The sequence below is a fragment of the Atractosteus spatula genome, chromosome 14, assembly GCF_055471065.1.
Source record: "Atractosteus spatula isolate fAtrSpa1 chromosome 14, fAtrSpa1.hap1, whole genome shotgun sequence".
NCBI classification, from domain to species: Eukaryota; Metazoa; Chordata; class Actinopteri; order Semionotiformes; family Lepisosteidae; genus Atractosteus; species Atractosteus spatula.
In genome coordinates this window covers 5,136,680-5,150,391 of record NC_142719.1, presented here as the reverse complement: position 1 = coordinate 5,150,391, position 13,712 = coordinate 5,136,680, and the positions used below count along the sequence as shown (strand labels likewise).

At 41.0% G+C, this 13,712-nt stretch overlaps 1 protein-coding gene across 2 annotated transcripts in view; it reads left to right on the top strand.

The window, feature by feature from the left end:
* Positions 1-5,894: 5,894 nt before the first annotated feature.
* eva1ba (eva-1 homolog Ba (C. elegans)) overlaps positions 5,895-13,712 on the top strand; it is a 38,025-nt gene continuing 30,207 nt past the window's right edge. Inside the window, exons 1-2 of one of the 2 annotated variants that reach the window (XM_088932946.1) lie at positions 5,895-5,958; positions 6,062-6,246. The gene's annotated coding sequence lies outside the window, so the exon portion shown is untranslated. Of the gene's footprint in view, positions 5,959-6,061; positions 6,247-13,108; positions 13,379-13,712 lie in introns of those variants that run through there. The other variant, XM_088932947.1, reaches the window with a different exon arrangement.

The following is a 13,712-nucleotide window of genomic DNA, read 5'->3' as shown; positions in this document are numbered from 1 at the left end:
AATTTTGATCTGTGAGCCCTTTTTTCATCATTTGGAGACTAAACATCCTAAGTGATTTGACACCATTTGTTAATGTGTTTATACAGACAGTGAAAATAACTGACGATGCATTTCAGTGAGTGAATATATTCAGCAGTATTGTAGTTTAAATGGGTATGAATCAGTAATTTTGAACCATGAACAAATGCTAGCATAAAAGACTCTTAATTATTTTCTAAATAAATGTCCATTGCACCTGACAGATACTGATGGATTAAGGTAGACCTCAATCCTGGTCATCGAAGCAGAAATCTAACAGGATTTAAACCAGGAGTTTCTAGTCCCAGTCCTCAGAGTCAGGAATTCAGCTCGTTTTCTGTATCTTTCTTGCGTACCAACAGCTTGTACGCCTTAGAGAACAATAAAGTTTAGTCAGATAACTTTAGTCCCTCTTCTACAACTTGAAGATGTAGATGGGTTTTTAAAGAGACAGCACACCAATACAGCAGGATCCTGTGGACTGGTGCTGGCAAGAAACCCCTGGTTTAAATCATTCATCACTTTCAAGGCCTCCATTCAAAGATTGTCCAATTAGTATCTCCAGCTAAGCATGAGCCCAACTATTTCAAGAACAGTCCTTGGGTCTTGAGCGATTGATGACTTATGTTTAATGGATTGCGGCCTGAATTAGAGGGGAAGATGGATCGCAAGCACGGGATAGCCATTAGGCTCATCTCGCTTGTTTGGTTGGGTGCTTTGCTTGCTGTTTAAAAAGTATACTGTATGTGTAACTGTGTCCCATTTCCGTTCTAAGCAGGGTTGCATCAATACACTGTATCACTAGTAAAAATATTTCCCTGTCAGGGGAGTATACCTAATCCATTTTGTGAGGATGAAATTATGCAGCAGTTCAAGCATGAAACAGGTGGCTAAGTAGTGTGGAACTGTAATTGTAAGTTATGGTGTTCGCATGCTTTTGACTCACAAGGTTGAAGACTATCTTAAAAGGTTTAAACCATAGTATCGGACATTATAAATGTTAAAAATACATTTTATTGCCCCAATGAAAACACTTGCGTGTTCGATATGCCTGACATTTGTTTTAACTGGAAGAAAAGGAGCATGGTGCAAGATAAGATGGGGGGGGGGGGGGAGTAAAAAAGGCAGTAAATTCGAGCTGCTCCACTGAGTAAGTTAACAGAGAACTAGGTAATTGTATAAAAAAATCAAATTTGTATAAAAGACATATTTTTGTACTTCATCAAACCTCTACATGCATGTCAGCAATAAAAGTTTCATATGGAAACCTGAAGTTGTTTTTTTTTTCTACTCTAAAATTGTTCATGTGTAAAAGTCAATATGGAAGGAGTAATAATGTTTCCGATTTTATTTTTTTAACCCAGCTGTTGAAGATGTTTAACCAACATGTTTTGAGTTCAAGTAAGTGAATTTGATACAGAACATGTACAGATGTACATAATTAAACCATGTGATTGTTAGCTCTTCCAGTTTGAGCTAACTTGCCTTGTGTGTGGGGTTTGCATTTCCTCACTGTGTTCGAAGGTGGTTTTCCTAGGGGCTCCAGTTTCTTCCCACTTTCCAGACACATGCTGGACAGGCTAATGGATATCTCTAGAAGTGTCCTTGTGTGCATGCCCATCCCAGCCATGTTGTTCTTCTGCCTTGATCCCTGGGCTCTGACCATTCACAAATCGCTTTCATGCCACAATATATCCATCCATCCATCCGTCTTCTAGCCACTTTGTCCAATTCAGGGTCGTGAGGGAGTGGAGCCTATCCTGGCAAGCAACTGCCGCCAGGCAGGGTACACCAGTCCACCACAGGGCCCACTCAGACACACACCTGGGCCAGTTCTCCCAGATTAACCAGTAGGGCTTTGGACTGTGCAAGGAAATTCACACAAACACGGGGAGAGCGTACAAACTTAAGTAGATAGCTCCCAGGTCCGGAATTGAACCCGGAGCCCCAGGGCTGTGAGGCTGCAATGATGACCACTACACCACTGTGTCGTCTGGGTGCAGTGTGCTGTTGATGGGTTTTAGTCATGAGTATTGTAAGGCTTGACATATCTGTTGGGTTCTAAAACAGCCACATAGACATTGTATTGGCAAACAAAAAATATTATAAAACGGACTTAAGCCAGCCCTTCACCACCCCTTCTCTTGAGGAGGAATTTAACAAGCTTTACATCTGCTTACCAGTAGGTGGCAGTTTATGATCAGTTTCTCTTTAAGACGTTTTACTGTTCACTTAAGGATGAACGGAAGTGGGTTTGAATTTAGGAAAACCCCACTAAGAATTACTTAATCCTGTGTTCCGGGTTATGGTACAACTTAAGTCTTGACCACATTTTTTCCATAACTTTTTTTTTATAACGTTTTAGCAGTTTCATCTTAAATGACCATGTAATAGTCATGAAGCGTCTTAATTTTTTTTCAGTGTATACTTGTAGTAATCCGTTTACAGACAATAAATTATGATTCTCTCTGCACCATCAAGGGGCTGCTGACATATATAAAACTTTTTGTCCTATCTGCTGTATGGAATTCAGTGTTAATGCAAAGGTAATTTGTGAAATGCATTTTAAGATAAATCTTTTGAGAAGTACTGTATCTCTGAGACTAAAATAAAATGGCATGAGTTCTAAAGATAGCGGACATTGAAATTGCACGACCGTTAGCCAGCAGAATGGTATAAATGTGAATTCTAAAAAGTTGGTCCAGTGTAGTGTCTGGCCTTCACTTCAGAAACAGCTGCTGTCCTCTGTGTGGTGGGTTATTGTGACACCCAACTGCCAGTTGTAAAAAACTCTGATAGAAATTAACGGTGTAAAGACAGCAATGGGGTCTTTGCTTCATTATCAGTGTTGGGAAATGCTCCTCTTAAAAGCTATTCTATGAAAGGTACAAGTGTGCTGTGTAAGGGTTTTTGTAAATTTGCTTTTTAAGATTAAGTGATGACTTAAATTTTTCTCCCAACATCCGGTTACAGTGATTTATATAGTTTGTGTGACAAGTTACAATGTAATGTAGTACATTACCTCTTACAAGTGGTTTCTTCTGATTTAAACTGATCCTTTACACAAGTACCTTGTTGTAAAGATTAATTACATAAATGAGTACCTAATTGTAATGAATTGTGCTTATCATTAACAGACGACGGTCTCTCGTCTCTTCAGCTAGAATGATATTGAGGGGCGTACTTTACGTTTATGTACTATTTTTCCTTTTTTTTCTGAGAATAGCATAAACTCTCTGACACTATGAGACAGGGTGAGAAGTTGCTGAAGAGAGTTCAGCCCACAGGAAAGACCCCTCTGTGTCAGACAGTGCTGCAGGGTTCAGCAAGGAGAATACCATCGCATTGGCCACTAAAGCCACAGCCTGTTCTTTGAACAAAGACCACATCCTGACATCCTGTCATTTTTTTTTCATTTGTCGGTGCTTGGAATCTGTAAACGCTATTTGAAGATTTCCTTGCTTCAGCCTGATGCTTCAATGATGTCTGTGTCTCTAGGTAGTATCTTTTCCTCATTGCATTGCTGTTTCAGGCCCCAGGAGGAACCCAGAAAGCTTTATAAAGAGATTGAGGCAAGCTCAAGGGTAAGATGAATTTTCTGCTACACTAGGAACTATGAGAAAGTAACCCAGTGTGGTAGAAATGATTGATTTGTGAGCTATTGCTTACTTTATGACACCTTTATCTAAAGCAGCTTGCATTGGTATGCATTTACAGTATATAGAAGGGTATTTCAGTGGAATAAATCTGGATCCTTTCTAAAGAGAATAACTGCAGTGCCTTACCTTGGATTTGAACCCACAACCCTCCATTTACAGCTTCAGAACCATAAGCACTGCTCCCCAAGAGATAAAGCTCTTGTAATCAAAAGGAGTCTGCGTCTCTCTACCTCTCTCTACACTAGGTGGAAGAGAGAAACTGGCACCATAAATGTCTGGTCCTACTTCAAGAACAGCTGTCTTTGTCTTTTTTATAAGACATCCATGAATTTGCATATCTTTATATTTTGGGAATTTTACCTGCTTTTTGTGCTCTGGTTGTGAATTTCACTGGCAACATGAATGAACCTTATGCAGATCATCTCTGTCATAGCTGCCTAGAAAACCTAGAATTATAGGCCAAACATTTTAAATCACTGTTACACCCTTTCTACAGCAAAACTAGGGTTATGAACAAGTTCAGATTTTTTTTTCATTTTTCCATTTTTTTGTTATTCTGGTATAGTGCATTCCAGGTTTTTTTCATATTGTGGCAAAAAAGTATTTTCTGGGCTTTCCAGCTTTGTGAGCTGAGATGAATGAGATGACTTGAATGGAAGTACGGTTCCAAAACCAAATTTTTGTCATGAAAACCCTACAAGCACCCAGTGTGTATCCAGACAATGTGTTTCTATGGAATCTCAGTGTTTTGGTAACAAAATTAAAATAATGCACTGCAAAATCCACCCTTTGGAGACCTCACAGTGTACTGTGTCATTGTTGGCTGATGACACTGAACATAGCGGTAATTCTCTCATCGTCACTTCATACATGGATCCAGACAGCTGGATCTGCTCCTGTTAGTTCAGAATCCTTTGCTATTTTTATAGTATGCAAACAGCACTATACCTTTTTATAGTGTATGTTGCCCTACTCTTCTTATCCCAAGCTTTCTGATGTACAATATCCGTGCTGCTGTTTTCTCTTCTTTGCAGCATCTAAAAGAAAGCTTTAATGGAATTTTATTTTATGGGTATTTTCTTTATCATTAAATTGTAACATTTCTCTTGTAAGTGCATGTATTGGAACTTACCGTATTCAAGACAGTTGTACTGAGTAAAAACAAAAGTTAGAATTTTATAGCCTTGCCTTTTTTGTCCATTTTTCCAGATGTCCTGATGTCCCTAGGTGTGTAAGAATTCCAGCTGTGCAGTATGTTAGTTACATTTGCATTGAAGCTGTCAGGCTCATAATGCACTCCTGCTGCTTTCCTAACACAAGAATATTACGTAACTCAAAGAAAATTGATATCTGCAACCCAATATCTCTGGAGTCTTTTTTTGTTACAGTTCAAGGAGGGTATGGTAATGTTCTCAGAAGCTTTAAATTATGATCAACTGCTACAAAACAGAAATAGAACTATTGATAACAATGACCAGAAACAAATGATAATTTTTACAAATAGAGCACACTCTTTGTTAGAAAATTTAGTTGAGGTGTTTAGGTGCAGGGTTTCTAGAAACAATTTTAGCCTTTTTGGCCTGATTAATTTTCCCAGAGTCAAAACGGAAAATTCCCAGCGTCAAAATAAAACACAACACAAACCTCTTTACAAGCCACCAGAACTGCTCTGACCACATTTTGAATCTGACATGTGTAGCCTGTCTTGGAGTGCCTCGGTATAGGGAGTGAAATATTTAATGCCAGGAAAGGTTTCAAACAGAGTTCCTAATTAGCCTCTGCTCTTTCTCATGTGACCATTGCTCTAACACATCATTAAAGCACCCATGGTTGCATTTAGCCTTGCTGATACTGTTGGCTGTTCTTTTGTGGACTGATTGCTGTCAACGCCAGAGTGCCCTTCCATGCAACTTAGAGTGCATTTCTAAAAGAAGAATCAGGTTAAAGAAGAGCACCAGATACATTCTGGAGCATCCCTGTTCTGAAAGGCTAAAGCAACTCAATCTTTGAGTCTTGAAACAAAGAGAAAATTAGGAGTTTGTGGTTCAAATATTCCTAATGAAACAAGGTCAAGCTAGAGGGTTCCGGGGGTTCGCTTTTCTTTCAGAAACGTTTGGCCAGCAAAGTGTGCAGAAAACGCTTCAGAAGTAGGTGTGTGGCACACGCTGTGTTTAAGAGGCGGTGCGTTCAGGCTTGCTGCCTGAGCTCCCAGGAGGTGCAGTACAGCTGAGCCAGAGCATGTGGCTGAATGGGGGACCTGACTGAACAGAGACAAATTCAGGTTGTCTGAAGTAATTTGGCCGTCAGTACTGTGCTGAGGAGAAAGGAGGTGGGTACACAACGTTTCTCATTTGAAATGTATTTTTCTCTAATTTTCTGACCAGGTCCCACTGCCGTGAGTTGCAGTGCAGCTAAGTGAGTGAGAGGAAGTGAGAGTATGTGTCAGGTTTGTGGAGAAGAGCCAGCTTTCTGAAGCACTTCTGTGGAAACAGCAAGGCTGCTGCCTTCCCTTGAAGAAAGAAAAAAGCAGGACTGTGTGCTCTGGACTTTGAGTCCTCACAAACTGGAGGTTAGTCTTTGTGCGCATTTTCAGAATATTTCACTTGTGTCACGTATTATTTGTACGAAGAAAGGAGCTGTTGCATAACGTTCTGGGGCAATGAGGTTTGTTTAATTGTGAAGCACACACTGTGTACTGCAGGAGAAGCAAAGAACTTTGTTATAGTATTAATAGCTGTGGAAAGAGGCCCTTGATTGTTTTGTTCAGACCTCTTCTCCTGGTTTCAGACTAGTTCAGACTCCACTTTATTTTGTGGAGGGTTTTCGTCTAAAAGACAGCTTCTGTGTAGGACTTAATTCAGGACTTTATCGTTTTTAAGTGTGAGGGAAAAGTCCTTTCTTTCCTGAGTCTTAAGGACTATGAGACTCCCTGCATTATTATCAGACAAATGCTGGAAACCAAGTCCCTGATCTCATGCTCTGAGCCTTGCAGCGCCTGGGTGAAGTATTTGTTTATATTCCAGCTCAGCTGCAGCATCTGGACTTAGGAAAACTGTTTAGGCCGGGAGTTGAATACAGTTTTCATGGTCTCTTTTGTAGGGACCTTCTCCACACATCAAGTGTTTCTTTTTTCTAACAATTGTTTCAGACCATTTCAGATTCACCATAGGTAAACCTAAACAATTTGTTTCTGTTTTGTTGATAGTGATACAAAAAATGTCCAAGGTTCCAATTGACCATCATTTCTGGGAATGCCATCTCTCTACAGAGTTACATCGCCTAACCCACTGTTGTTAATAAAGTGCACCCTTGCATTAGCTTAACCCCTGAGTTTTTGATCTTCTTAGTGGTCACTTTTGCTTCAAAACAAAAACAGCAAATGCCATTCAACTCATTTAGCCCTTAGTCGAGGTTGGCTGTTGTGAACTTGACCCCCTACCATGTACAGTGGGTGTTTTATCTATCCTTATCTAAACTGAAAAGCACTGTGATGGAAATTTAAGGCATGTCCCTTTCGTGAATTGAGGTTGCTGGGATACTATACTGTATGTCCAGCTGCAGATACAAGTACAAGTTCTTAGCTTCTTATGTTCTGTAAAATTGGGCCTTGGTCAGAATGGTCTTTTTGTTACTGGTGCTGATCCTTTTGACCCAAGCCCCGAAGACAGAACTCAAGCAGCAAAATACATTTTTGGATTTCCTGGTGCCGGGAAGTGGTATGAATCAAATGAGGATGAAATGTGGAAATCCTTTTGTACTGGCACTGAAGAAGAAAACAAAGAAGCAAGGGAAAAAAAGAGGTTTCGGTTAATGTGTGAGTCATTAACAAGTTTCTGCATTCCCAGTCTTAGCTGGCAACTAGTTTGGAGGGATAAGACGCTCGCGAGCTCACTTTCATGTTTAATGACTGGGAGTGCGGTTCAGATGCAGGAATGCACCCTTTCTAATCTGCAAATATTTTGGTTTAAATGCTTTGAGAATTCTCGGCACCCACATATTGGTGCTCGTCTGGCTCCGTGTTGGCAACATGATAAGTCATCTTCAGGATTTCCTGACTCCAGCTGTACTCCTTTAATAGGAGGGAAGAAAGCACAGCTTATATAAACAGGCCCTGTAATCACAAGCCAAAAGCATTACAGTTTTATCTTTCATGGTTTTATCTTCTAATGAATTTCAAACCAGGGGCTGATTTATGTTGCATTATGTGCTGTCCAGTGGCTTAGATACATTGTAATTTGGAAAGAAGAGTGCCTTCCACTTTGTGTTGGATTATCACTATGACTCCTTCTTAGGTTTTTAAACTATTATTCTCTCTGGATCTTTGGCAGTGGCTCCTGATATCCTGGGGTCTAACAAGGCTAAATAAATTCCTAAACGAAAGGTTTATTATAAAACTGGAAGAGGGCATGGGTAGTGTTTTACTGGTTGATGTAAAATCTACATGTTAAGTACACACTGTGTGTCATCCATCTATGCATATTCTAACTGCCTTTTCCAGTTCAATCTTGCTGGTGAGCTGGAGCCTGTCTAGGCAAGTAACAGGCACAAGGTAGGGTACAACCTGGACAGGACACCAGTCCATCAGCAGGGCAGGCAGAGACATGCACACTCACACCAGGGCCAATTTGCCCAGAGCCAATTAACTCAGCACTATGTCTTTGGACTGTAAGAGGAAACCAGAGCACCCAGAGGAACCCGCACAATCATGGTGACAAACAAAGATAGCGCCCCAAGTCTCGAATTGCACCCAGGGTCTCGTTGTGAGGCAGCAATTGCACCACTGAGCCACCCACATGTGTGTAATCATTTTTTTTATAATATAGGTAAGAAAGAAATGAAGAATAGGCCTTCTTATCCGTTGGGAAAAGATGCTTCCCCCTGTGGAAGTTGCACATAAGAGCATTTGGTTTTTAGTGATTTGTTCCAGGGATCTTATACAGACATTTTATTAAAGAGTAGATTATATGGTTTTCATACCAGGGCACAGAGGATTGTGATTTTATGCCAGACTCCCACAACCCTGCTCAAGGAGGACTTAAAAATTACAATAATAATTGCTTACACTTATATAGCGCTTTTCTGGACACTCCACTCAAAGCGCTTTACAGGTAATGGGGACTCCCCTCCACCACCACCAATGTGCAGCCCCACCTGGATGATGCGACGGCAGCCAAAGTGCACCAGAACGCTCCCCACACATTGGCTATCAGTGGGGGAGGAGAGCAGAGTAATGAAGCCAATTAAAAACAGCTTGATCTTCTGACTAGTGCACTGGTAGGCAGCCTAGAGCCTGTGGATGACTTGCATGGTCTGAGATATCCACTGGCATTGAACTGTCTCAAATCAGTATTCAGACCTCATGAAATAAACTTAGTGCTGGCCCGTCTTTGGGAATTTTCTCTAGGGCTGCCTAAAGAGGCTTTCAAGGCTGCCTGTGGCCCTTGAAGTCATGTAGATGGCCCAGCGAGAGTGTGAATTGTTTATCTCTTTCCCACTAAGACAGTCTCTAGACACATGAAAAAGAGCTGCTCGTGCCTCTTGCCATAGATGGTGAAATGTTATTGTATTTCCTGGAGTCCTTCACTCTCCCCTGCAGTGCAACAGAGAAAACAAAGATTCACGCAGCGAGAGGGTAAACTCTGCTAAGACGGAAATCAAAAAATAATTTTGTGGCAATGGATACTATTATTACAGCGCGCCAACCGCAGTTCTTATTCCGAAAGGAATAACACAAATACAATCATTTCGTTTATTGAAAAAACAAACCATGACAGGCCAAGTATGGCTTTGGCTGTGTGGTGGAACTCTGAAAATGGAGTCAAACCACACTCTCCATGTGTTGTTTTGAAATCCGCAGAGCGGCCACGCTGACACGGCGCTGGGCCAGGAGACTCAACCCTGGCCCAAATTAGTTTCTGGTGTTTACAGAACTCCGAGTTCTTGGTGGGACCTGTTCTGTAGGGCAGTATTCAGTTGCTGGGGGTTTAAATTATGGGTCTAGCCTAAGCTGTGATGAATGCATGCCTTTGCTCAACTCAAACTGGGAGGAGTGACTGAATCAAATAGCTTTATAGGTAGATAAACACAAGAGAGCTACACTCGAGACATTGCCATAGAAAACTCTTTTTAAGGAATACGTTGGGGTCACCCAGTTTATTGCTTTGCAGAAGCATTCTGGCAAGATCCACCTAGCTCTCAAGGTGTTTTCTTAGTTACGAATTTGCAGCCACTGTAATCGACAGTAAGTCAGCCATGTTTTGATATGTAACAGTGCTGGTAAGTGCAACTTGTGTAACTTGAGTCCATGAACTTTGGGATACAGTGGCATTTGTTCAATTCTCTGAGAATGTCTCAAAAGGAATCAACTTAAGGAAAGACTTTAGGAAGATACAAAAACACAAATACTTCCACACTGGCAGGCATCATTAACATCGAACTGATTTATTGTAATTGAAGACAAATGTTAGCAGGCTGCACACAGCAACCAATGTATCCCTAACACTTCTGCCCCAAAGCAATTCTAAATGATGTATTAGCAGCATTCTTATTAGGATTAGAAATCCACATTTTGCTAACGAGGATTATTGTAAATGTGCGAATTCATACGTAATTTGTAATGCACCATCAGTTAACCAAACAATAAGCAGTATCTCTTTTATCCCTTCCTCTCCTTTCTCTCAGAGATTAGCTGAAGCAATCACAGAATACCCTGGATTTAAAAGATATGGTTTCAAATTTAAATGCTTTTTTATTTAAAAAAAAGGGAGGGAACTTCCTGTCTTTCTTAAAAATTTTGATAATGTTCTAGTCCCTGAGGCCAGGAGCGCCTGCACTAATTTGTCATGCTACTTTCCCATTGGAGTAAACTAAAATTTGACAGAAGCCAGACATTGTGTTGACTGTCAAAGTGTACCAGGTAATAATTCCACCCCTCTGAGCCCCTTCTTCCACCCCACGCACACACACACATCGCTTAGCCACTGCTCCATGGGAAAAGTCGTGTATCTGTCAATTTACAAACAGTAAAGCTGTCTGTCTTAGTAACACTCCCCACTAAAGCAGCCAACTTCTATACCTAGTAGCCATCAATACACTCCTCTGATTTACTGTGACCTCGCTTTATAGTTCAAGAGCTTATAATTCAGTTTTTGAATGACCTTTGGAGAGGATAAGGGCACACATTCTGGAATGGGTTTAGTAGCATTTACGCTCGCGAAACATTCTGAAATACGGCCTGCTCCAACGTCTTGCTCCAGACGGTTTGAAGAAAGCCTCACAGCTAAAGGAGTTTGAGATTATTCTCCCTTCTTTTTACTTTGTCAGTGTGGAATTAGCCCCTATGTGTTCATTCGTAGTTCGCACACTGGCACAGCACCAGCCACTAACAATGCAGTGCATTGTATTTCTGGTGTGTTCCACTATACTCAATCTACCCACTAACTAGAAGTAAGGTTTAAGTTTAGGAAAATGTGTCTGTCATGTTTTTCTAATATTGTTTATATGAAAAAATATTAGATCATTTCCGTCTCGACAGTGTCATTATCTTTTTGGTGAAAGATACGATTTGTTTCAATTAGTCTGTCAGGGAGCCATGCTTGGCACCGCCTCTGCGCTTGGTTCAGTACTACACTGTGGCTTCTCCTGTGTGGAGCTTGTTCTCCCTGTGATCATGTGGGATTTTGCCAGATACCCTAATTTCATCCCACTTTCCAAAGACAAGGTGCCAAGGTTAACCGATGATGCTAAATTGTGTGCTTGTGTGCTTCTGTGTGCGTTTGTGTGTGCCCTACGATGGACTGGCATGCCATCAAGTCTCATGTTGTGCCCTTGCTGAGTTGCTCTGATGCTCAACAGCAGTTTTTGACTTTTCATAATTTCTGGACAGATTAACCAGTTTACTGGAGATTAGTTTAGAGAGCCCTCTCCTTTTAGATCACTGGTGCTTGACGAGGTGTGAGATTGCAAAGGAACAGGTAAAGGTTTAATCCATGCTGAAAAGAGAAGAAAAGAGACACAATGTTTCGGCTGTGAAGCCTTCTTCGGGTGTGAAGGCTCCACAGCCAAAACGTTGTGTCTCTTTTCAGCAGGAATAAACCTTTACTTGCTCCATTGCAGCCTACGCATGCTGATGCAGCTCCCCACTTCAGCTTTTTCAGGTGTGAGGTTGTTCAGGGATTTTGTAATACATTTTGTCACCTCAAGACCAGAATGGTCAGTGTAAAATCAGTGCTCCTTCCCAGTGGTCAGTTCTGCTAACAACCTTCAGTTCTTTTATTAGGTTGTCCTTTCAAATCAGCATTTTTATAATTATTATTTTGATGTGCTTTTAGATTTAATATTGGGGATTCTTTTGGGATTGATTGAAAATGTGCTCATCAGCCAGAAAAAGGCTGAGAAACTCTCTCTTTTAGCGCACAAAGAAACATTCCAGAAATGTTAAATACTCATACAGTTTTACTGGGCATAATAAGCATGAATGAAGAAAGACATTTCTGTTCAATTTTCCAGGAAATGACACAACCCTTCTCCTGTGTGTGATATTCATGTCAAGTAGTGCAGTGAAGGATTGTTTTTTCCTGTGCTAATTAAATTCAAAGGGGGCAAGGGATTTTCTTAGCAAAGGACTTTCTTACCTTATGCCTGTCGCCTATCTAGTTGCTTTCTTGCGTTTTCTCCTTGACTTTTACTTCTGATGGCATCAGTTAGGTGCTTTCTTATGGTTGAGGCAAACTGTAAACTCTGAAAATTGTAAAGCTTTAGATATGCATTTATTAAGTCTTAGCCATCACAATTTCAGAAATGTTAACCTTAATAGGTTAGGATAATCTCTTTGTTCTGCAATGGCTTTAAGTGTCTAGATATAAGTTTGCACATAATTCCTTTGTTTGTGTTTATGCGTTAGGAACGAGACGCTGCTTGATCTCATGGTTTCATCGTAAGCCAAGTGTCGACCACACCTCATTGAGAATACCATAGCATTGCTTCTGGTCATTCGTCAAACTAGTTTCCTCTCTCTGGATGTGGATACACATGCGTGATTTCTCTTTTTGTCTCTAAATTTAAATTAGCCAAATATTAGGAACCAAATCCTCCAAATTCTCTAGTACCTTGCCCGGTGAATATAAGTGCTAAAGAGAAGAGAAATGGAAAGTCTTGCTGTCAGACTTAAAAAATCCAGTCAGCTAATGTGCTTAAAGCCACAGGAAAAAAACTCTTGATGCTTTGCCAGGATAATAAATTTAATCTCACCTTTTCTGTAAATGCTATTGCGACTTGGCAAAACTTGTGAGATTAAATGTTGTTGTTTGTGTTGTTGGTTTCACTGCAAGCATTCATAGTCGGATTAAAAAATCTTTAAAGCCAGCAATTGGTACTTCTGTTATTTATTAACCTGCCTCCTGGTATGTTACACTTCACCCCTCCAAGCTATTGCAGTGTTGGGAGTATCTTATAGCCGCAGCTGGTAACTTCTGAGGCTCAGCTGAGTGGAAGACATGAAAGACGTCTGTGAAGAAAGAAAAGGCAGACTGTAAGCCTGGGGCTGTGGTCTTAATAAGCAGTTATCTGGTTCAAGAGACATGTTGGAAAGGCTGAGCCCAAGCAGACTGCAGCTGAGCTCGTCTTTTGCTGGAGGTGCGGAAAGTGAGGCTTGAGAGTACGGCACTTATCCTCAAACCACAAGCAAGGGACTGCAGAGCACGGTAGGTTCAGGTTTTCCTCTTCATCTTTGTGCTCTGTGGGAAGATGGTACTCGCACTACATGTAAAATAAGTGCAACTTTTCACCCCCTGGGCCAGCTGTGCTGTCAGTGATTCCAAAGACTGGCTGAGACACAGGCACTGCTGGAGCAGCGCAGAGAGTTAGCAGCTTTCTGAAGAACTGCAGCTCCAACGAAGGTGTCAGGGATTCAGCTGTATTTATATCCAGTAACAAAATGTTTTGCTTTCAGCTGCAAATACAGAATTAAATCCTGCTCTGTGTCAGAAACTCCATTCCAGCCCCCTCCAAGCTTTGCACAGTGTATCACTTAACAGA